Source organism: Carettochelys insculpta, chromosome 2 (assembly GCF_033958435.1).
Source record: "Carettochelys insculpta isolate YL-2023 chromosome 2, ASM3395843v1, whole genome shotgun sequence".
Classification (NCBI taxonomy): Eukaryota; Metazoa; Chordata; order Testudines; family Carettochelyidae; genus Carettochelys; species Carettochelys insculpta.
The window spans coordinates 21,374,916-21,397,771 of record NC_134138.1 but is presented as its reverse complement, the minus strand read 5'-3'; the positions used below and the strand labels follow the sequence as shown (position 1 = coordinate 21,397,771).

The window sequence follows — 22,856 nt, the reverse complement described above, 5'->3', positions numbered from 1 at the left end:
CAGTTCTCAAACTGTGGGTTGGGAACCCCTTTTAATGGGGTCACCGAGACTGGTATTAACCTTCTCTGGGGCTGAAGCCGAAGCCAAGCCTTGCTACAGTAAATTCAACTGGTACTCTCAAATAACTGGCACTGCCACCAGGTGCTATCCTGGCAACGAGGTTTCTTCTTCTGGGCAGCTGTGCTGCTCATTGGCAGTGAAGGGATCCCATTCTGCCCCAAGCCATTGATGTCACTTTCCCTTATTAAGAAGGGACTGGCGCTGGGATGTGCATGGGGAGCTGAGATGAGGCTGCAGCATCCGCCGGTCCCCATCCCTTTCTGGGCCTGAGCTACAGAGGCTCCAGGGCTCCTGGGCAACTGCCACTGGTGCAGGGGAAGAGGAGAATGTCCGTCCACCACATGCCAGCCCTTGTGTACAAAGTAGTTCCAGGAAAGAAAGATGCAGAGCTGATCATATTGTAAAATAAACAGCAATACAAAAAACCATGAGGAACAGAGAGTTTATGATAGCTGTCTTTTTGGACGTTGAAAGTGCTGTGGAAGGGAAGGCTTGCTGTATAAACCAGCCACACTCAGAGGAAGAGGAAGAATGGTCAGGTGGATAAGAGCCTTAAGTGACAGAAACATCCATGTCAGGGTGGGGGCAGTTTTGTTAAATATTTATAAACCTATGAACAACACTCCCCTATGGAATGCCTTTATCCCAACCCTGTTTACCATTATAACAATAATCTGCCAGAGAGTATATGGGCAGGAATAGGTATTAATAGGTATTACTCCATTTGCAGATGACTACGCTCTATGGATCAAAGGCATAAGACCAAAGATGTGATGGAGAAAACCAGTGAGGCACTCAGGAGGATTTCAGAATGGGGAGATACTTGAGAATTTGTTTCCTCTTCCTAGAACAAAGGGAATGATCTTCGCAAAATGAAGATGGGAGCAGCAGGCCGGGAAGGGGAATGGAACCTTCATCACAACACAGAAAAGATGCAGGTAATTCAAAATTTTACATTTCTAAGAGTTATGTTTGATAGCATGCTAACTTGGAAGCGTCATATAGATAATATAAAAACTAACTGTAAAGGTAAGATGAATCTGCTTAAAAGGATCGCTGGGGCATAGAGAAGAATACTATGATGGCATTAATAAAGCATTCATAAGTCCAGTTATAGACTATGTATGATAAACCTTTAACTGAGTTTTCAAAGTGACACTGAAAAAACTTAAGTAAGTCTACACAACACAGTTATTTCAAAATAATTATCCTAGCATGCACATGGGCACAACCACTATTTTGAAATAAATTCAAAATCACCATTGACTTATTTTGAATTCGTAAACCTCATTTCAAGAGGAACAGCACCTATTTCAAAATAGCTATTTTGAAATAGGTGCTCTTAAGACAAGCTATGTCTACACGTGCCCCCTCCTTTTGGAGGGGGGCATGTTAATGAAGCACTTTGGAAGATACTAATAAGGTGCTCACATGAATAAACAGTGCCTCATTAGCATAATGGCAGGCGCATGCAATTCAAAAGTGCCACTTCTGGAACAATGCTGCCCTTGTAGATGGGAGCCTTTCAAAGGGACCCCATTGACTTCAAAAGCCTCTTCTTCCTAAAACCAAATAGGAAGAAGGAGCTTTCAAAGTCAGGGGAGTCCTTTCAAAAGGCTCCCGTCTACATGGGTGGCAGTGTTCCAAAAGTGGCACTTTCGAAGCATGTTCGGCCGCCATTATGCTAATGAGGCACTGCATATTCATATAATCACATCATTAGCATCTTCCAAAGTGCCTCATTAACATGCCCCCTCTAAAAGAAGGGGGAATGTGTAGACACAGCTACAGGAAATAGAGCCTATTTTGAAACAAGCCATAGTGCATCCACTGGCTCTATTTCAAAATAGGCTCTCTGTGTATACAATGTATTTTGAAATAGCTAAGTAATATTTCAAAATGAGTTTTTGTGCATAGCAGCATTATTTCTAAACAAGCTATTTCAGAATAGCTTTTCTGGAAGGCTGCATCTACATTAGCAAGCTCTTTCAAAAGATTCTTTGAAAGAAGGGTGTGTCTACATGCAAAAAGCAATCTTTCGAAAGTAAATCTAAAGAATGTGGTACTCCTTTTGAAATCACTCTTCCTTTCCCATTTCAGGAAGAGCGCCCCCTTTCAAAAGCTTCCTTAGAAAGAATATGTGTGTAGATGCTCCACAGGGCCCTTCCTTCAAAAGAACAGTCTTCATTTTTGATCCCTGGAGCATTTTTTTCAAAAGAGTGGGGGCTGTGTGGATGCTCTCTTTAGAAAGAGCAGATCACTCTTTTAAGCGTGGATGCACAATTTCAAAAGAAGTTCTTTCGGAAGAGATCTTCCGGAACAGCTTCTTCTGAAAGATCTCTGTAGTGTAGACAAAGCCAAATAGTTTATTTGAGAATAAAGCTGCTGCTATGTAGACATACCCGAAGAGCTGATCTAACCCAAGTTCTGAGACTAGCACGTGGTATGAGCATTGTATGTGCTACAGAGCATCTGGAGAAAACAGTTATAAACGTAAGGATGAAATTGTTAACCTGAGATGAAAAAGTTAAATCTAATGGAAATGGGCAGGGTAAGAGAACTAAATCAATATCCAAGGACTGTTGGGAGTTAAGCAGACAAGAAGTAACTGGAAGCTACAAACTCTCACATACTAACAGGGTCAAAAGTTGGATAAAATCTTGGGTGAAGACAGACGACTGGAAGAAATTAAAATAATTCATCGTGAAAAGTTAAATTATGGAGGGATAGCCATCCAGCTAATAGAGGATTTGGAATTATCCAACAAAAACAAAGAAGAGCCGGATCATCAAACATGACTATTACGATCTATGAGTTTATAGCACTGCCAAATCTAGAGTGGCAGCTATAGAGACGACAGCACATGTTGCAAGGGAAAGGCCTTTTGTATCTTTGAATTTGGAATTAAGAGATCTGAGACTATCCAGTTGTGTGGTTATTATGGCAGCTGAATTGATGGGCATACTGTTGGCACTGACCTGGAAAAGGGATGTAAACCCAAAGATGGCTCTTATCTATTGGGCATACAGGATTACTTGAAAGGTAGTCTTGAAAAGCAGGAATGACTAAATCAATGAAATATTGTTTTAACTACGGAGGTTGTACAATTAGATATACCTATGGTAAGTGTGGTTCCTCAGTATGTTGGGATACTAGCCAATGTAATAGCAATAAAGCAACAATAATGCCTTAAAACTGAGGAGACTGATATAAAGGTCTCTCTGAGCAGACAAAACTTCAAAGAGAGAACTTAGGGAATGCCACGTACTATGGACCAAACAGTAAAAAGGATGAAGGTTCAACAAAACGTGTCCTAAATTTGACAATAACGGCATACTCCATAGCTATGATATAAGAAGTAAAGTAACTATATTTAGAGCACTAAAAGGTCTCTGTGACCTGAATGGTGATTTATATTTACTGAACAACACAAAGATGGATTGTGAGACACATGCAAAGTCCAAGAAACTGTTGAGCATCTGGTGTGACAATGAAGTCAGGATCACACACATAGGAAAAAAAAAAGATTCTATATGAAGAACTGAGACATGGCAATGTGCTGCGTGCCATAGAATCCTATTAGTCAAATCCAAAATTAACCGATTTCCCTTTTAAAAAAGTACTTCCCCATATTGCTGGTTCTGCTGTTTAACCTTTTTGCAACATTTGTTCTTGAACACAAAAATCCTTAACCTCTTCGTTCAATATCCTCACCTGTACAGTGGTATAATGTTTCCATCACTCCTTCTCCGATCAAAGATGCAACTGTAATTATGCCTGAGATATACCAGAATAAGTCACAATTTTTCTTTACAGTATTTACACCTGGCCCAGCAAGCCATTGGTGGGTCCATTGTCTCCCACAACGACAGCCGTTGTAGGTCCTCCATGCAAGTTCCACCTCAATCTTGTGATTATCTCTCATATGCCTGGTGACTCTCTTCCTATGGGAGCAACCTATCATTGCGGCCTCCTACTAAATGGACTTATTTCACCCCTCAGTCTGCAGGGCTGCAATTCCCCTCTGCTCTATAAATATCCACTCTTCCTTCCTTTGCATAGTTTTCACTAGCTCCTCGGTGAATTTCTTATCTCAATTTATCGCATCTATTCTTCTTAATTTTAAATATTCTCATGCAATGTTCCGCATCACATCTCTTCCTCTCTGAGGCTCACTGAAACTATTTCACCTTCTAGCACCTTGAGGCGGAATGGACTATCCTCTGCCATGCCCTCTCTCTCTTCCATAGCATGTTTATTTATAGGCACTTTCATTAGAATAGGTTACCGCTTCAATAAAAGGCACTCAAGATTTTACTTCCTCTCTCTGGATTCCCCCTCTAAGAGTCTTTGACAAACTATTCAGTGATCCAGAGTGTCCAAAATGGTCAGATTTTAGTTTTGGGTTTCTTGGAGTTTCAAATTGGTGGATAATGCCAGTAAAATAATGTCTAACCCTTCAAACACCTCATTACAGAGTTCCGCTTCAGGGTCTGTGGGATCGCTATGGCAAGAATCCAGGCCTCTCTCAAAGTCATGCTGCTCTTCTTCTCACAAACTGGTTCCATTGGTATTTGTGGAGAGAGTCAGAATTGGAACGGGGGGTTCAAGCAGTTCCAAAGGGTGCCTCTTCATCATCCCAGGACACATAATCACTCCTTCACCTCCTCTGGTAGATGATCACTGGCAATGCCAGGACCTGTCACAAAGAGTTGCCAATGGCCTATAGATACCATCAGAGGAGGACCACAATGCTCAACACCTGCTCTTGAACCTCTTGAAACTGCAGGCTCTGAATAAGGTGGCTCTTCCAATTAATGAAGCCATACTAGAATGTTGGCACACTCCAGAATCCTGCGCTCCTGTACTGAAAAAAACCAAAGAAGCTGACTTTTTATTTTTCCCCATCCTGCCCCCAACTCACTAGCAGTACAAGCAGCTACAGAAAGAGATCAGTCACACAGTGAAAAGGCCATCCTGAGAGATAAAGGCTCTGAGACTGAACCGCCTGAGAAGGAAGATCTTCTCCTTCATGGGCCTGCAATTCTGTGTTACTAATTACCAAGCTTTATTAGTGTAAGACAATGTTAATAGCCATTCCAGGGTTGAAGGCTTCTGAAAGTGGCAAATGGCTGAGGCTCCTGTGGTAGCTCCCACGGTTTTTCAGCATTCTTAAGGGTTAAATTTTTTTCCAAATGGATAGGTTGAGAATAATGTATCCGTATGGGAAGTCTCTTTCTATCCGTACCAGTTAAAGACTGGTTTACGCTTTGAAGCATGAGGGTTTATATCCCCTAAGAAAATGATTTTATCACATTGGGGTAACTGGGGGTTTTGTCATTAATTATATAGGTGGCAAATCCTTTTATAAAATCTACTTCCATGATACCTTGTAGCAGTATGAGCTCCCCACAGAACAGCTCTTCAATCAAGAATTATTATTAGTGTAAGACCATCAGATGAAATCTTCCTATGTGCTCAAACACAAAAAGCCCAGTGTTTTGGAGACTCAGTTCAGATTTCCACATAACATGGTGGATCCACTTTAACTCAGTAACACTACTGCCAGTTAGTCATCTCCAGCCAAATATTGATTTATATATATATTATAAATTATGACTTACTGCACACCTTTGCTCATACATCTCTCAAGAACAAGTTATCCTGTATTTCTCCCAATCTCCTGCCCTGGGAACACTGTACAAGAATTACACAGATGTGAACAGAAATCAGAATTTACAAATTTAATTGGTACAGAGGAAATACACATGCATATCTCATAGAACTGGCAGGGACCTCGAGAGGTCATCAGGTCTACTCCCCTGCACTCACAGCAGGACCTATCACAACCCCTGACGACTTTCTTTAAATCTAACTTTCCTCAGCTTTGCACGGCCAATAGAATATTACTCTTCTTGTCTCTCTGCCTTACGCCTCACTAAAGAGTGTCTGGAGAGGCCATTGTGATACTACAAACTTATGTAGCTTCCAAGGAGAGAGAGTATATTAGTAGCATAAACAACAGGTTTTTTACATCTATTGCTCACTACAAAGGTCACACAATAACTGACATACATAAAGTCATGGAATTGTAGAACTGGAAGAGAACCTAGAGAAGTTACCTAGTTTAGTCCCTCACATTCATGGCAGGACAAAATAATATTTAGACCATCCCTGACAGGTGTTTGTCTAACTGGCTCTTAAAAATCTTTAAGGATGCAGATTACACAAAATTCTTAGGCAATTTATTTTATTGCTTAAACACTCTATAGTTAGGAAGCCTTTCCTAATGTTCAACCTAAATCACCTTTGCTGCAAATTAAATCCATTGCTTCTTGTCCTATCTGAGTTTCTCCCTCCTTCCTGAAGAATCTTGAAAACTGTTCTGTCCCCACTCTTCTCTTCTCTAGACTAAACAAATCCAGGGTTTTTTCAATCTTCCATCATAGGTCATGTTGTCTAGTTCCTTAATCAGTTTTGCTGCTCTTCTCTGGACTTTCTCCAATTTTTCCACATCTTTCCTGATATGCAGTGACCAGAACTGGACACAAAACTCCAGCTGAGTATGAAACAGAACAGAAGAATTATATCTTATGTTTTGCTTAGAACACACCTGCTAAAATATAGAAGAATGATGTTTGCTTTTTTTGCAACAGTGTTCCACTGTTGACTCATATTTAGTTTATGTTCTGTTATAACTCCCTACACCCCTTTATGCAGTATTCCTTTGTAGGCAGTATTTTCTTATTTTGTATGTGTGCAACTGATTGTTCCTTCCTAAGTGGAGTACTCTGAATTTGATCTTATTCAATTTCATTCTGTTTACTTCAGACAATTTCTCTAGATCATTTTGAATTTTAATTATAGCCTCCAAAGCACTTGCAACCCCTCCCAGTTTGGTATTCTCTGCAAACTTTAATAGAATATTCTCTATGCCATTATCCAAGTCATTGATGAAGATATCAAATGGAACTGGACCCAGAACTGATCCCTGTGTGTCCCCATTCATTATGTCCTTCCAGCTTGACTGTGAACCACCACCAACTACTCTCTGAAAATGGATCCACCTTACAGTAGCTCAATCTAGGTTGTACTTCCATAATTTGTTTATGAGAAGGTCATGCGAGACAGTACCAGAAGCCTAACTAACGTCTAGATATAGCACATCGACTACTTATCCCCTATCCAAAGGGCTGGTTACCCTGTCAAAGAAGGCTGTTAGGTTGGTTTGACAAGAGTTGTTCTTGACAAATCCATGCTCACTGTTACTTATCTTCTCCATGTTTTCAGATCGATTACTTAATTATTTGCTCCATTATCTTTCTGGGTACTGAAGTTAAGCTAACTGGTCTATAATTTCCCAGGTTGTTCTTAAGTTCCTTTTTATAGATGGGCAATATATGTCATGGATGGCCACTTTTCCAGTCCTCTGAAATTATCACTGTTTACAATTACTTTTTAGAAAGATTTGTTAATGGCTTAAATATCTCCTCAGTCAGCTGCTTGAGTATTCTAGGATGTATTTCATCAAGTCTTGCTGACTTGAAGACATATAACCTGTCTAAGTAATTTTTAACTTGTTCTTTCCTTATTTTAGCCTCTGGTCCTACTTCATTTTCATTGGCATTCACTAGGGCTACGTCTACACGTGCAGCCAACATCGAAATAGCTTATTTCGATGTTGCGACATCAAAATAGTCTATTTCGATGAATAACGTCTACACATCCTCCAGGGCCGGCAACGTCGATGTTCAACTTCGACATTGCTCAGCCCAACATCGAAATAGGCGCAGCGAGGGAACGTCTACACGTCAAAGTAGCACACATCGAAATAGGGATGCCAGGCACAGCTGCAGACAGGGTCACAGGGTGGACTCAACAGCAAGACGCTCCCTTAAAGGGCCCCTCCCAGACACAGTTGCACTAAACAACACAAGATACACAGAGCTGACAACTGGTTGCAGACCCTGTGCCTGCAGCATAGATCCCCAGCTGCCGCAGAAGCAGCCAGAAGCCCTGGGCTAAGGGCTGCTGCCCACGGTGACCATAGAGCCCCGCAGGGGCTGGAGAGAGAGCATCTCTCAACCCCCCAGCTGATGGCCGCCATGGAGGACCCAGCAATTTCGACGTTGCGGGACGCGGATCGTCTACACGGTCCCTACTTCGACGTTGAACGTCGAAGTAGGGCGCTATTCCTATCTCCTCATGAGGTTAGCGACTTCGACGTCTCGCCGCCTAACGTCGAAGTTAACTTCGAAATAGCGCCTGACGCGTGTAGACTCGACAGGCGCTATTTCGAAGTTGGTGCTGCTACTTCGAAGTAGCGTGCACGTGTAGACGCAGCTTATGTTTGGCAATGAATCAGTACTAACAATATTTTGTGAAAACTGAAACAAAAATTCATTGAACATTTCTGCCATGTTCACATTTTCTGTTATTGTACCCCCTCCTCACACCTCTCATTGAGTAATGGCTTACCTCTTCCTTGGGCTTCCTCTTGTTTCTAATATATTTGAAGACTATTTTCTTGTTACTCTTTATGCTCTAGCTAGTCTGTCTCATTTTGTTCCTTGGCCTTTTTTAGTTTTGCCCCTACATGATTGCAATATGTGTTCCTATTCCTCCTGTGTAAGTTGACCTAGTTTCCACTTTCCATAGAACAGTTTTTGAGTTTCAGATCACTGAAAGATCTCCTGGTTAAGTCACGGTGGTCTCTTGCCATACTTCCTATCTTTCTTACTCATTGAAAACATGGTATTTCACAGACTCCTGGAGGCTTTAAAATGTTAAAATCCCACATATGCAGCTTCTACTACTGAAATTAAACAAATGTACTCCATGCAGTCCAGGATCAGTGTATTTCCAAATTTTCATGCTCATTCTGACACGGATGGGAGAAGGCAAACCACTAATTTCTCACAACTGATATAGTTCAGTAATAAAGGAGTCACATTTGCCAGATTCCATAAAGACGGTATCTAGCCACTTCAATGCCTCTCCCTCCCTTCTGTTATATCTGCAGGGGCTCATGCAAAGCTCACTGCCATTTGAATCCAGAAGGAAGAGCTGGATAAGCCTTATTACATATTTTGGCATTTATCTCCAGCATTCTTCTTCTACAGAACCTTATGAAGGAATATGCAGTGGAGGTGGCTATGTGGTGCTAGGCAGCTAAAGCACCAAATTGTCATTTTTGGGAGATCTGGATTCATTTTCTGCCTAAATTCACAAACTCATCTGAGTTAGGAGGCTTCCAAGTCCCTGTTTGACTTGTATGTACAGCACAGTTTGGCTTAGTTATCAGCTCTTATTCAGGAAAGGCCCAGAACTGCAAAAGAAGTGTTGTACATTAGGACTGTGGATACATTGACAAATGCACGTGGAGAAACGGACAAAGACTTTCAGTCTTGGGTTACTTGAAGTAACTAGGTCCCTCTATCCACATATAGGCTACGTCTACACTAGCCCCAAACTTCGAAATGGTCATGCAAATGGCCATTTCGACGTTTACTAATGAAGCGCTGAAATACATATTCAGCGCCTCATTAGCATGTGGGCGGCCACGGCACTTTGAAATTGATGAGGCTCGTCCAGACGGGGCTCTTTTTCAAAAGGACACCAGCTACTTATTCATAAGGGGACTTCGAAGTAGCCAGAGGCCTTTTGAAAAGGAGCCCTGTCTGGACGAGCTGCGTGGCGGCGAGCTGTGTCAATTTCGAAGCGCCGCGGCCGCCCGCATGCAAATGAGACGCTGAATATGTATTTCAGCGCTTCATTGGTAAACTTCGAAATGGCCATTTGTGTGGCCATTTCGAAGTTTCTGGCTACTGTTGACATGGTCTAAATAAATAGCTGACACTCAAAGGTGCTAAGCAGTTGGAGTCCCCCTGTAAGTTATTTATTTACATACTAGATTTAGGAATCCAAGTTTTAAAAATGGTTGATTCAACATCTAGCAAGAATGGTGCTCCTGATACTGATACTCATAATGAAGCACTGCTATAGTAGTTTGGCCAGTTCCACAGCCATGGTCAGAAGAATACTCACTATGACAAATTCTGTGGTTTAAAATTTCTTTCAGGATTTTTTCTCCCAACTCATAAAATGCAACATGACTCTCAGACAATATTCTCCTTCCCCCAAAGAAAAGACAAGTATTCCAATGGATTCATTTGTTAGTCTATAAGGCACCATAGGACTCCTCGTTGTTTTTCCAATGGACTTAAGCTATAAATGCAATATACAAATAGCACAAAAACTCATTGATTAAAACTCCCTTTTTCCTTGTTGTCAGTGTGACCTTAGGTCTAATACACAGGTAATTCACTTCTCAGTGTGTGATATATATCACAAGAATTGCCATATGTCCCTCTGCTGAATACAGGATACCTGGTAAGATTACCCATATTCCAGGGAGTTCAATGGCAATCAATCAAAAGGATGCAATCAAAACATTCAAATTAACCTCAGGTTGACTGAACCCTTCTTAAAAAAAAAACCAAAAAAAACCTGCATAGCTGGTTTCTTTTAATTTACCTTGCCTGCAAGTCTTTTGGGTTCACAGGGGGAAAGGTGACACTTTCACACCCTGCCCCCTCCCCAGATTCCTCTCTCACACAGCAAGAGTGACCAACAGACCCTGCCCAACCTGCAGGATACTCTGCACCTTCCATGCCTGTCTGGACCTGGTCCTGTGTCTTCTCAAGGCAACACATAAGGAGCAGACACGGTCACATACTACCCCAGATTTCTACCAGGGTTCACATCAGAATGTGGTTTGCAGCAGCATTTTGCCACTGTGAAAGAGGGAAGGGACAGGAGCTGCTTCCAGCTGCAAGGCAGGAGGTGTAAGGAGGGATAACCTGGACCTTGTCTTTGTAGAGCTCACCTCTCCCAGTCCACCACCCTCCCCCATTGTGCTGGAAGCAGCTGGTTCCTTTCTGCCCACACAGTGCTGAAAGGCAGCTAACAGCTCTAGGCTGCTGCTGGACAGCAACATAATGTATCTCAGTCATCTCCATCCCCTGGCTGCAGGACACTAGATTCAGCTGAGCTCAGGGATATTTGTCTGGCTAAGCAGTGAGTATAGTTACCAATGGTGGATGTACTCTTGTGCCAGAACCAGCTTCAAACCCTGTCCTTAACAGAAGCAGAATGGGTTACCGCTATCCATCCCTTCAACATTATATACAACTGTTTAAACATATCATATTCATCTCATGTATTCTTGAGGACAAAGGTTCTGACTGAAATCTCATTTACTACTGTGAAGTAACTCTGCTGAAGCCAAAGCATTTAATCTGGTGGAAAAGAGATCAGAATTTAGACCCTGAGTCTCTGTAACAATTTAAAAGCTGTAAATTCAATATAAACACACAGAATACTGTAGGAATGATAAAATGCCTTGACAAATGACTCAGTTATTAGGTTTAAATACTTTTATATGGATGTGTAAATACTGAGTTGTGCTGAGATCTGCGTCTGATAAGCTTCACTGCATACTTGGCTACCTATGATTGATAGTGGTTTGAACAGAGATAAAAGAGCACCTGCTGACACATTTAATTATTAAAGAAAGTGCAATGAAGATATGCAGCTGATAAGATGGATGGGCCAGATCATTTACACCAGCTGAGATGCTGGCGGTGTTTTATGAGAGATTTACATAGTTACGTAATGTATTAAGTGCTTTGGGGTTATTAGCGATCTTACTGTGATTTGAGTGTAGGGGAGAAGCTGCAATTAGTCACATTACACCTGCTCTATTTATGATGACATGCACTTGGGTTAATGGTGTTGTCCACAATGTGAAGAGCTGCCAGTTCAGCTGGTTAAAACATTCCATCCTTTACGAGGCAGGGACTAAACTGATGATGCTCCCTGAGCCAGATGCTGCACAGCGGGTGAACTCACAACTGACATGGATGTTCTGACATCAACAAATGCTTGTTCCACTGCCAGCTAGGAGCACGTGGGAGGATGCACCACCTATTTCACACACGTACCACCGCTCTTTTTCATGCCCCCACCACCACCTCGCTGCTGCTCCAGCAGTGCACAAGGAGAAGGGCAGGAGGCAGGGCCAAACAAATGCTGTTCTGATATTTGTGTGCTCAGACCCATCTGTAATCAGAAGAACCAGAACTGAGATGGAGCTGACTGACTGGAGCTCTGCTGTTTTCCACATTCCCCACTATCCCTCAGCAGAAACTTGCTTCCTTGGAGAGAGACCAACTCTCTCTCACACCGTTACAGAAGAACTGATCCCTCTCACTAGCTAACAGCAACTTACAGTAGTTAGAGAAGACACGTCTAACTCAATAAACAAAGGGGCCTATTCCCACCATTAGAGAACATTACTCTGCAACAGTCCACAGCCAGAGATTGCAAGACAACCTGCCTGCCTTCATGGGTTGCTGAGGGGGGAGAAGTATGGTAGAGTGTGGGATACTGAGCTAGGAGCAGGTGTGGACAAACTGATGGACTGAGGGGAAGACTGTTAACTTTACAGATTGTGAGGGAAAGGAGTGTGGAGCTGATTGTTTGAAAACCACATGGGGGAGTCAGATTTTAGAAATACCACCTCTGCAAGCTGGTAAGTACAGGTAGAGCCTCTCTAGTACGGCCCTGTTGGGACCTGACTGTTGCCAAATGAGGGAATTTGCCACACCACAGGAGGTCAATATTGTTTAGCAGCATTACCAACACTTCCACTGCTTACTGGGCTCTTACAAGACATTTACAGGAAAACTGGAGCAAAATAACAGCACAGAACACTGACACCCAGGGCTGGTAGCTGTAAACAAACTTAATGGAGCCATGGGAAGCTTGGCCACATCCATGATAAGTGGTCATCCCACTAACTAAAATCATGCTGGGCTACGGATGCTGCTAGATGAGAGTGTGCCCAACTAAAGAGTTTCAACCTATCCATAATATTAGTTGGAATTATAGAAGTTTGCTCAATTTCACCACGGCAGAATAAGTTTAAACTGTGACTCCCTAATCCCCTCTCTTTTGTTTTAACAGTGGGCTACAGTGTAACTCTCTTCTCCCCAGACTGAAGAATGGATAGCAAGAAACACATGTGGTCTCGGAAAAGCTGATCTGGAAGACCACCTCTCTTCTCATGCCACACAGCCACAGCTGTGTTTAGCAGAGGTGCCAGAGCTGGAGAGCATATAAGAGGGAACACCTGGCAAAACCTCACTGGGCTTACCCAAAACAGTGCTAGCTGATGAACCTTCATGGTATGCTTCACAGCACATTCACTTAGGGCAGAGATGTCCAACCTTTTTTCACTGGGGGCCACACGGCAATATTTTACATGTTCTGAGGGCCGACCATAAAATAGCCCCAGGCCACCCTCACCTCCACCCCAAGCTTAAACCCCTCACAGCCCCAAACCATGCCCCCAAAACCCAGGATTAATGTAGCCAGGACCTCTGCAGGCTGCTACCTCCTGCTACTCCTTTGCTGAGCCATCTCCTCTTCATCACAGCTGCGTGGCTCCCCCCAGCCCTCCTACTCCCTCCACAAACATCCCGGCAGGGACAGGTCCCAACACCCTGACGTGTAGAAAGAATAGGACTCGGTTTAATTGGTTTCATGGCTGGATCCCTCCTGCTGGCCATTAAACCAATTCAACTGGGTTCTACTCCAGTATTTTTCAACTTTTTTTTATAAAGTACCCCTTTTTCAAAAAAAAATTGTAAGTACCCCTAGTACCCACAATTTTTGGACATGCAAAATCCCCAATGTCCCCTCCCCTCTTCCAGAGCCAGTCCCCCAACCCCCACTATACCAGTGCTGGTGACTCACTGGAGCTGCCACTGCTGCCACTATCACCACTGCTGTGTGCTTTTCCCTCGAAACTCTGGGGAGGGACATGCACAGAGCGGTGCACAGAGCCCCCATGGCTCTGAGAATTTTATTGCTCAAAGAGCTGCATGTGGCTCCAGCACATGTACCCCCTGCCCCTTTTCTCTGCCTCTGCCATTCTGTATGGGAGCTGGAGGAGGAGTCAAGCAGCAGAGGCACAAGCCGCAAATGGCTCCTTAAAGAGCCATGTGTGGCTTGGAGCCATTCAGCGGCCTTTTAAAAATGGTGCCACTGCCGGCTCTGTGGACTGAATAAAAAGGTTCCGCAGGCTGGATTCTGGCCCATGGGCCATGTGTTGGATACCCCTGACTTAGGAACTGAATTAATAAAGTAGCCAGTATGCATAGCTGAGTTCTTAAAAAGTGTGCCTGTCAAATATCACCTAGAGTCAGAGCAAAGGCTAGGCCGCCCTGGCTACAGCATGTGTGTCTTCGTTACAAATGAAAAGTGAATACAAACAAGTCTCCTATTACAGGCAAGTGGCAGCAGTGGTTGGTTGTAAAATTTCTCACTCAGAAAAATTTTGCACTCTTAGGTTTTAGTGGTTTGTCTACGTTCTTGATGAGAACAATGCGATTAAAGCACCATGAAAATGTCTGAGTATTTACCCTCAGAGTTAATTGTCTGAGTAGGACATTTCTGTTTTGTGTGTACTCCGCCCCTCAAATAACAAGAAATTAGTGACAGAAGACACCTAGCAGGCATTTAGCTCATCCCTCTGCCAGAACAGGGGTGCCCCTACCCTATATTCCTCCAGTGCTTCTCCAAGTCATACTCTATGCCTCAACCCATGTGGCTTCCGCTAGAGACTATTCCGAAGTCTCACATTATTAAGCTTTGTAACCAACATTCCTAAATTTCAGTTTATTTCTCTGCCTCTGACTCCCTTTATGAAACTGCTGCCTCCCTTATGACAAACTCTCTGTTTTGTTTTCTCCCTGTTTTATTTCCTGTTATGTGCTTCACTGTGACATGCCAAGCAGAAACACAGTCTAGATTTGACATAGGAGAGCAGCTGGGGCTTGCCCTGGTGGGCAGACGGAAGATAAGTTCCAAAGGATAAAATGAGTTCATTTTATCAGGCGCTTTGCAATGGGATGGGTACAGCTTCCTGGCACAGTGTTACAGTACAGCTAGCAGGACCAACAAACACTCCTTTCCTGTTAATATAATTAAAGGCTGCAAATGTTTAGAGACAGAGTTTTTTTTAAGTTAGCCACATGCTTCAAATTGTTCAGTGGTTAACCACTAAGCACAGCCCCCCTCTCTCCTCCTGAAATACCTCGACCAGCTTGGTGAGTTGGGGAGGTAGTTTCCTTTGTTTGCTTTCAGTGAGATATATTAGAGTGCAAAGCAAATTAATAGATTCATCCTGACTTTTAGAAATAACCAGCAGCCACTGAGAAGTAAACACTGATCGCTGTCTTTTGCAGTTTGTTCATATGTAATGCTGGTGAAAGGTGCTTTGTTCAACAGCTTTAGATATTAACATTCTGGGCCAGCTCCTCAGCTGGTGTAAATTGGCAAAGCTCCAGCTGCTATCCCAGTTAACAACTGAGTAGCTGCACCCTTTTGTTATCCTCAGTACACACACTGTCAGCATGCACCTGCTTCTTGCCACTGACTTGGCCAACATCCCTCTATCCTGACTTCAACAGGCCACCTATCGGGTGAATGACAGTTCACTCTTTGTCGCCAACCAGTATTTGGTCCCCCAGTTGAGAAGGCCAACATGAGAGAGAGTGATGGTGCTGTGGGATTTTTGAGTGCGTGCTGTGCAGGGTCACCGTGTTTCCCTGTGCTGAATACAGGACACCCAGTAAAATTACTCGTATTCAAACAACGGCAGTCAATTGGAACTATACCGTACATTCAAATTAACATCAATTTGCCCAAGTTCCTGTTAAGAAAGAAATACGGAGTAACTGGAGTCTTTTTATTCACCTTCTTCTCTTTAAGGTTTTCATGGGGAAAGGTCACACCTACACACACACTCCCATGCATCTCTCTCACACAAGGATAGCGATGGCTGATTGACTTCACCCAACCGCCCCCCCAGGGCTCTCTAACCACCATGCCTGGATGGGCCCCTGGGACCGACCTGCCTCTCCTGACATCTGGCACTTTGTCGTTTCCAGGCAACATGTGAGGGGCATGCAGGGTCACAGGCCCTCTCTCCCAGATGTCTGCCAGGGTTCACACCAGAACATGACTAGCAGCAGCCTTTCAGCACTGTGCAGGAGGCAAGGGATAGGAGCTGCTCCCAGCTGGAGAATGGAGGTAGGACGTAGAGATGACTTTGCCTGTGACTTTGTAGAGATCATCTCTTCCCTCCTCCTGGCACTGACCCCCCTGTGGCTAGAAGCAGCTTGTCTCTTCCTGTCTCTAGACAGTCACCTAACACCTCCAAGCTGCTTCTGGCCACTAACATAACCCAGTCACCTCCTCTTCCCTGGCTACAGCAGGGGCAGGAAGGGGTTAATCCCTAAGGATGCTCTGTGCACCAGACCCTAGGGAACCTGACTGCAAGGGCTTCAGTGGATGGGACAGAGTGCTGGCTCAGCAAGGGAGGGACAGAGCAGCCCTGCACTTACTGGGGGCATGAACTAGGGCAGAGTCCATATCTAGAGAGGATCCTAATCTCCTGCTCTGGGGGCTACCTCAAAGCCTGCAGAGTCAGGGCTGAAACATGTTGGAAATAGTGTCCTTCCTACCAGCTTAGCTGATGGGTGGTGAAGCTGCCTGTGCCAGAGTTTTGTAGGGCTCTGGCACATGCAGGGCTTGGCTCATCCTGGCCAGTGCCCTGGGTTAGAGGGTCTTGAGCTTTCCCTGGGGGCCAACCCAGCCAGAGGCAGTAGGGGAAGGAAGGAGCCTGCCAGCCAGTTTATTGGTGAGCTGAATGATTGGACCGGGGCTGGTTCTCCGCACAGCTCCAGGAGCAAGGGCAGGGCAGTGGAGAAGTGACACAGCAGGGAGAGGATGGTGATGGGGGAAGCATGTAAAAGGCTGATGGGTGGCTAGCAGAGGTGACACATAACAAGTCATCATTGGCCCACAGTCACCAATCATTGCAACAAGCAACCCGTGCTGGCTAGAAATGGGACAAGCAGTGAGGAGGGCCTGCTGGCCAAGAGGAGGCATGTCGTAGGGACTGCACTGATGGACCAGCAGGGGAAGCAGCTGGACTGGCACTCTGCAGCTATGCTTGACCCCCAGCCTTGCACATCCACCCCCCTCATCCTCAGCCACTTGCCCCACCAACACTCATCCGCTGGTGGATGGGCAGCTGGTGAGCAAGGATCCAGCCAGCAGCAGGACCCATCTGTATTGATGAGAGGGGAAAGACAGGAACACAGGGACAATTTGCTCATTTTTAATAAAGGGTAGGGAGCCCTGCAGGTGTGTTTAAATATGGGACTGTCCCTTTAAAAACTGGACATCTGATCACCTTAGTGATGTTGATATCTACCCACCAAGAACTATGTGGAAAACTCCCCTGGATTCCAAGAGACCAGTGCCACCTGAGAGTTATATGATAGATGTAAAACAGCCAATAAGTGGTGACAAACTGCTCCAAAGCCCACTGAAATAAATGTCAGTCTTTCTGTTGACCGCTGGGGCACTGGACCAGACCCTGGTGGGCGTCGCTGGATCAGGCCCTGTGATCCTAGCAAATAACCTCACGTACCCTATGAGCTGGGAGTGGCACTTCACAAAATGAAGCCCCCTCAAACTAGGAGAGTTTTGTGTGGATGACTTACTGTAACTGCCTACAGGCAGGCTTGAACCTGGGACCTCTGGAGCATAATGCAGGTAGCTAGAGCTGAAGACTGGCTAGCTCCCAGCCACCCATGTAGCACACATGCCTTCTTTCTCTGTGCAGTGGTCTAGGTCCCACTACACAGGACAGTTTACACCCAGATGTGTGGGTTACACTATGACAGCTGAAAGGTTCTAGGTCCTGTTGACAATCCTGTGTTGTCTTGGTCATCCAGTCTCGCTCTAACACCATGGCAAGGTCCCTGCATAGGGATACAGCATTCTTCTAGGGACTCAGCCTGTTTCTGGGTGACACTCTGCATAAAGATGCAAAGTGATTTCTTCTGACTCACAGCGGTGGATTTTTTTTTTTCTAAATCCAGCCAAGATAGAAGAAAATACAGCACCAGAGTCACTCTTTCTAGGGAGAAGGAACTAGGCACTGGGACATACAAGCCCTGCTGGGGGAACCCTAGAAATAAGCCATGCCCAAGTTGGGCATGCTTGGGGAGCTTGGTTTGTGGGCAGAATATCGAGGCTGAATTTATTCCAGTTGGAGTGCTAATTCCATTCCTTTGATTCTGACACATGGTTTTAAGACTGTACATTATGTGCTCCCCTCCCTTGAATCTGATGTACCTCAGCTTCCTAAAGCCAAGAAGGGGGATTTTTGAATCAAAGGGCTAGAGAAGAAACACAAAACACAGTGGAGTATTTAGAGCTCTCCCCTCAGCTCTACTGAACCAATTTTAAATCTGGGCCGATTCTCACTGAATGACAGAAATAGTCCATAAAGTACAAAATCCCTGCTCTTCCTGTGGGTTGCAAAGCCACAGAACAGATACTTAGGCAATGAACCCAATCATGCATGGAGACAATTTTGCAAATCCAGCTGCCTTATTTGTCAGTGCAGATCCCCCAGTAGCATGGGATCAACTACCCTCCTTCTTTGTCTGAAATGCCAACAAGACTGAGAATTTCACCTGAACGCTGGGTGGCCAGTTGAAAACAAATAGGCTCCACAATTGGACTGCTAGAAAGTATTCGGGAAATTATAGAAAAAAGCTGAAAATAACAAATGCTCTGCAGGCCAGATGAGAGGCAAAAATCACATCCTACTCTTTCCCGACAAAACAAAGATGACAGGAAGGGTTAGAAACTTTTAATGTGAGAAATGATTGAATTAGAATAGTTTAGTTACTCTGGCACACTGATCGTCTGAGCAGAGACATCATTGTATGTATTAAGTTGAATCTCCAGGACTCTAAGCCTGTCAAAACTGTTTATTCGCTCTTGCCAACAACAACAAAAAGAAAAGCATGTTTGGCAGGCACAACACTGAAGAAGAGACACAAACTGAGTGCATGAGTTAAGGAGCGCCTCATATATCCAAAAGAAGAATGTACAATAGGGTCTCTAACTGTAGAGTATGTTGATGATAATTAGAAATAAATTAAGACCATGACCCAAAGAAAATATCAACAAGGATCACAGGGTGGTTTGCCCTCCATGGCCATTCAGCCCATTCTCTGCTGATTGTCACTGAGAAAATTTCAGAGGCAGAGTTACCATGGTGCTTAGTGTTATGTCGGCAAATGGCCACTGGTAGCTGGACCCAGGCCACCACATTTGAAAAACAAATAAAGCTAAAGTTATAATCATTTTTAGTTAAGGGAAGATGGTTTGGTGCAGCTACATAAACAGAGCACTGAACAAATTCCCAAAGTCCAAACCAAACTGATCTTTAAAACATTGTGAAGTTTGAAATAAAAAAGAAAGGTCACACAGAGGGAAAAAACACACACACATACACAAAGAAATAAAGGCTGTGCATCTGCATTTCCTCTTTCCGGGTGTGAGCAGAACAGGAAATACCAAAATACTACTGGAAAGACTATCTCACAGCATTTCCAGCTTAGCCAAAACCGGAAGCCCTGGCTTTTTTTTTTTTTTACAGAAAATCCTATTCTTATGACACTGCCAACCCGATTTCCAAACCCAAGAGATCTGAATGGGTTTAGAAAAGTCCCCATGCTGCTTTTCAATGCTTATCTCCACTCATCCTCTGAATGGTCTGAACATCACCTATCATTAGAGACACCTGGATTTGGACGTTTGCTATTGCTTTAGTATTGTTAGGAGTTCTGCCAACAGAACATCATAACAAGGGCTACGTCTACACGAGAAGCCTCTACTGACAGAATTGACTGTTGGAAGGGATTTCCCAGCAAAATTTCTGTTGACAGATTGCATCCACACATAAAAGCAGATTGAAAGAGCAATCCACTCTGTTGACAGAGAGCAGCCAGACTTCCTGGCCCTCGACAGAATGGCTGATCAGAAGCTCTTCAAACAGGGCTGCCTGGTGAACCAGAAGCTCGGTCTGCAGACAAAAGGGCCCTGGAGATCTACAGTGCTGTTCTGTCAACAGACCAATGTCAAGAGAGGTGTTATACCTGAACAGGGAGAGGTAGAACACTGCCAGTGGATGTGCCAGGTTTTGTTGACAGTTCATCAGGACCTATCTCCATCCTTAGCAGTTTTTTTTTTTTAAATCTAACCTGCACCAGGCATTTGGAAGGCCCCCTCAAAGACTGAGCTCACAATCCTGGGTTTACAAGGCCAATGGTCTAACCACTGAGCTGTCGCTCCCCCTCAAGTCGGCTTTATTTCTAGTCGTGCATAGATACAACCAAAGTAGTGTACGGCCTTTAACACACAGCGGAACACCAAAGTTCTAATTCTGCACACCATTACTCCGGTGAGAAGTCCCTACTCATGCCATCATTAGCTCCAAAGTGCTACATGAGTATGAGTGTCTGTGAAGGATTAAGCTAAAAGCACACAGTTTTGAAAGGGAACATCAGTTTCACACATATAAAATATTGGCTGCTTTCTCTTCAGCATCACAAGTAAACAATAAAAGTGGCATTCTTTTAGTATGGATGGAAGGGGAAGTGCTTAACGCTGAGTCTCGTCACGTAAGCTTCATACTGACAGCAGTGCATTGCATAAAAACTGACAGATCAGCTTTAAGATATTGCACAAGTAGGAGAGCCCCATTTTTTTAAAATGTGTTTAGACTTTCCAAGACATACACACCATCAGATTTAAAACCCAGTTGGTAAGTGCTTTCTTTCAGTTTGCAAATGGAAAAGTATTTTCCCACTAAAAGACACAGAGAGTTTTAGTTTTAAAATTGCTTGACTGCCCCAGACCTGCCATACCAGACATTAAAATTCAGGGAGGTTCCAGTATTTCACTATGTAAACAATATTGAGGTGTAAATATCTCAAGTAAACATATTACACATAATTCCCCCTAGCAAAGATGCTTCCTAATATCCAAGCAATTTGAGGCCATCTACACCCCCACCCTCACTAAAGGATTTTTGAACTAATTTAAATAAACCAGAAGCATTCAGTGTAACTAGGACACTTATTTAAGGACAAAGTAAAATGCATTTCAATAATGCAGTGCTTATATGGGTCTGATTTGCCCCTTTAGTTCAGGGAGAACTCCCACGGGATTTCCAGAGGCGATTTGCCTGGGCAAATGAGGCCTTAAGGGTTTCCTTTCAAATGCTGACTCACTGACTTTGAGACCATCAGACTCCCTGAATTTGTGATCATGGTTTAATTAAAAATACATAAGAGCAATACCACTGCCATCCAACCTCATGTTCTGAAATACATCTCAATCCTAAACTACAGTTTACATTTTATTTTAGTTGCACAATCATTTGTTGTAGTGTATCTTTCTACAGTTTTGCTACAGACAAACAAAAGTCCCCTTTTGTTCCCAGCAATACAGCTACATGAAATACATTTTTGCTTCTATTGCAGAATTCTTTGAAAGAACAGAAAAAAAGTGTTACACAGATTCCTGTTGAAGTTTAAAATCAAATTTGGCTGTAACATGCAAATGACTTAGGAGGAATACTAAAAATACTGCCATCAAATTTCCATTTTGAACTAAAATCTCTCTGAATCATTTACACCATGCTAAGACCAAGACACTGTTGGTTACTAAGTAATATATGGATGCAATCCTAAAAGCTCTTGCTTACATGTGCAATTCTTAAAAGTTAATCAGGCTACTCATGCTAAGACTTACTTGCAAGAGCAAGGATTTCCAGAATCAGACCCTCTGTATTTTGTTCAAGTAAATAGCATGCATTTAGAAGGGATTAAAAATGGACTTCACCCATATACTCCACACCCACTACCAATCCCCAGATATCCTATCATGGATCTGTTTGTTGTAAAGTGATTAGCGCTCAGATTCACTGAATACTCACTCACGCCTTGTCTTTGTCTAAGTACTGTACAACAAACGCTAAGTACACCTAAACTTAGCATGCTGCAACTCACCAGCACTTTTGCAGTTTGAATTCCCATTCCAAATTTGTTCCACAATCCTAAAGCCATAATTCCATTTTAGGTTAAAACATCCTCTCCCAGGGACTACTCAAAGAGCCCATGTTTCTTCAGTTGTTGTTTCCAGCTTAAACAAAAAAACAAAATCCGATTTCCAGTGGTCCCCAGGCTTCTGGAGACTAAAAGTGTTGGTTTCCATCCATAAATGCCCTGAGCAGTGAGGACACACAGGCACTACAACTGGGAAGAGAGCCGGAAGGCAAGCCAACCATGTGAGCACAAAGAAAAGCCCCACAAAGTCTGTTCAGTGGACCGCACTTGGGTCATAGCAAGGATTTCAGGAAATCCAAACACTTAACAGGAAATCTGATCACTGGATAAACATTCCATAATCTCCACAGATACAGTTAACATGCTGTGTTTCCAGTTAACCCTTACTCTGACGGACTGCTAAAACTGAACTCTGACATTCCTTGTAAGGTAATCTGTTTAGCTGAGTTCAAAAGTCTAAATGGCTCCTCGTTATGTGGTTGAGCAAGCAGAGCTCTGCTGAGACTCCTTTTGAGCTTCTTGTGGCGGATATGTTTTCCCTATTGCTTTTAATTTCTACCTGGTGACTTTTTAGTTAACTTGTGCAATTTTTATAGGGTTACTAGTCCTAATTTGAAAAGTAATTTATGCTGTAGTGTTACAGGGGAGTAACAGGATACATCTGTCTAAAAGTCTGTGTGCTGCTGTGTTCATCTATTAGTCCTCTGCTTTCTTGCCATCTGATTT

At 43.6% G+C, this 22,856-nt stretch overlaps 1 protein-coding gene across 2 annotated transcripts in view; it reads right to left on the bottom strand.

The window, feature by feature from the left end:
• The window catches only part of ASAP1 (ArfGAP with SH3 domain, ankyrin repeat and PH domain 1), a 274,729-nt gene extending 252,460 nt beyond the window's left edge, over positions 1-22,269 (bottom strand). For both annotated transcript variants that reach the window (XM_074986652.1, XM_074986653.1), the window contains exon 1: positions 22,074-22,269. The gene's annotated coding sequence lies outside the window, so the exon portion shown is untranslated. The remainder of the gene's footprint in view (positions 1-22,073) is intronic.
• Positions 22,270-22,856: the final 587 nt, after the last annotated feature.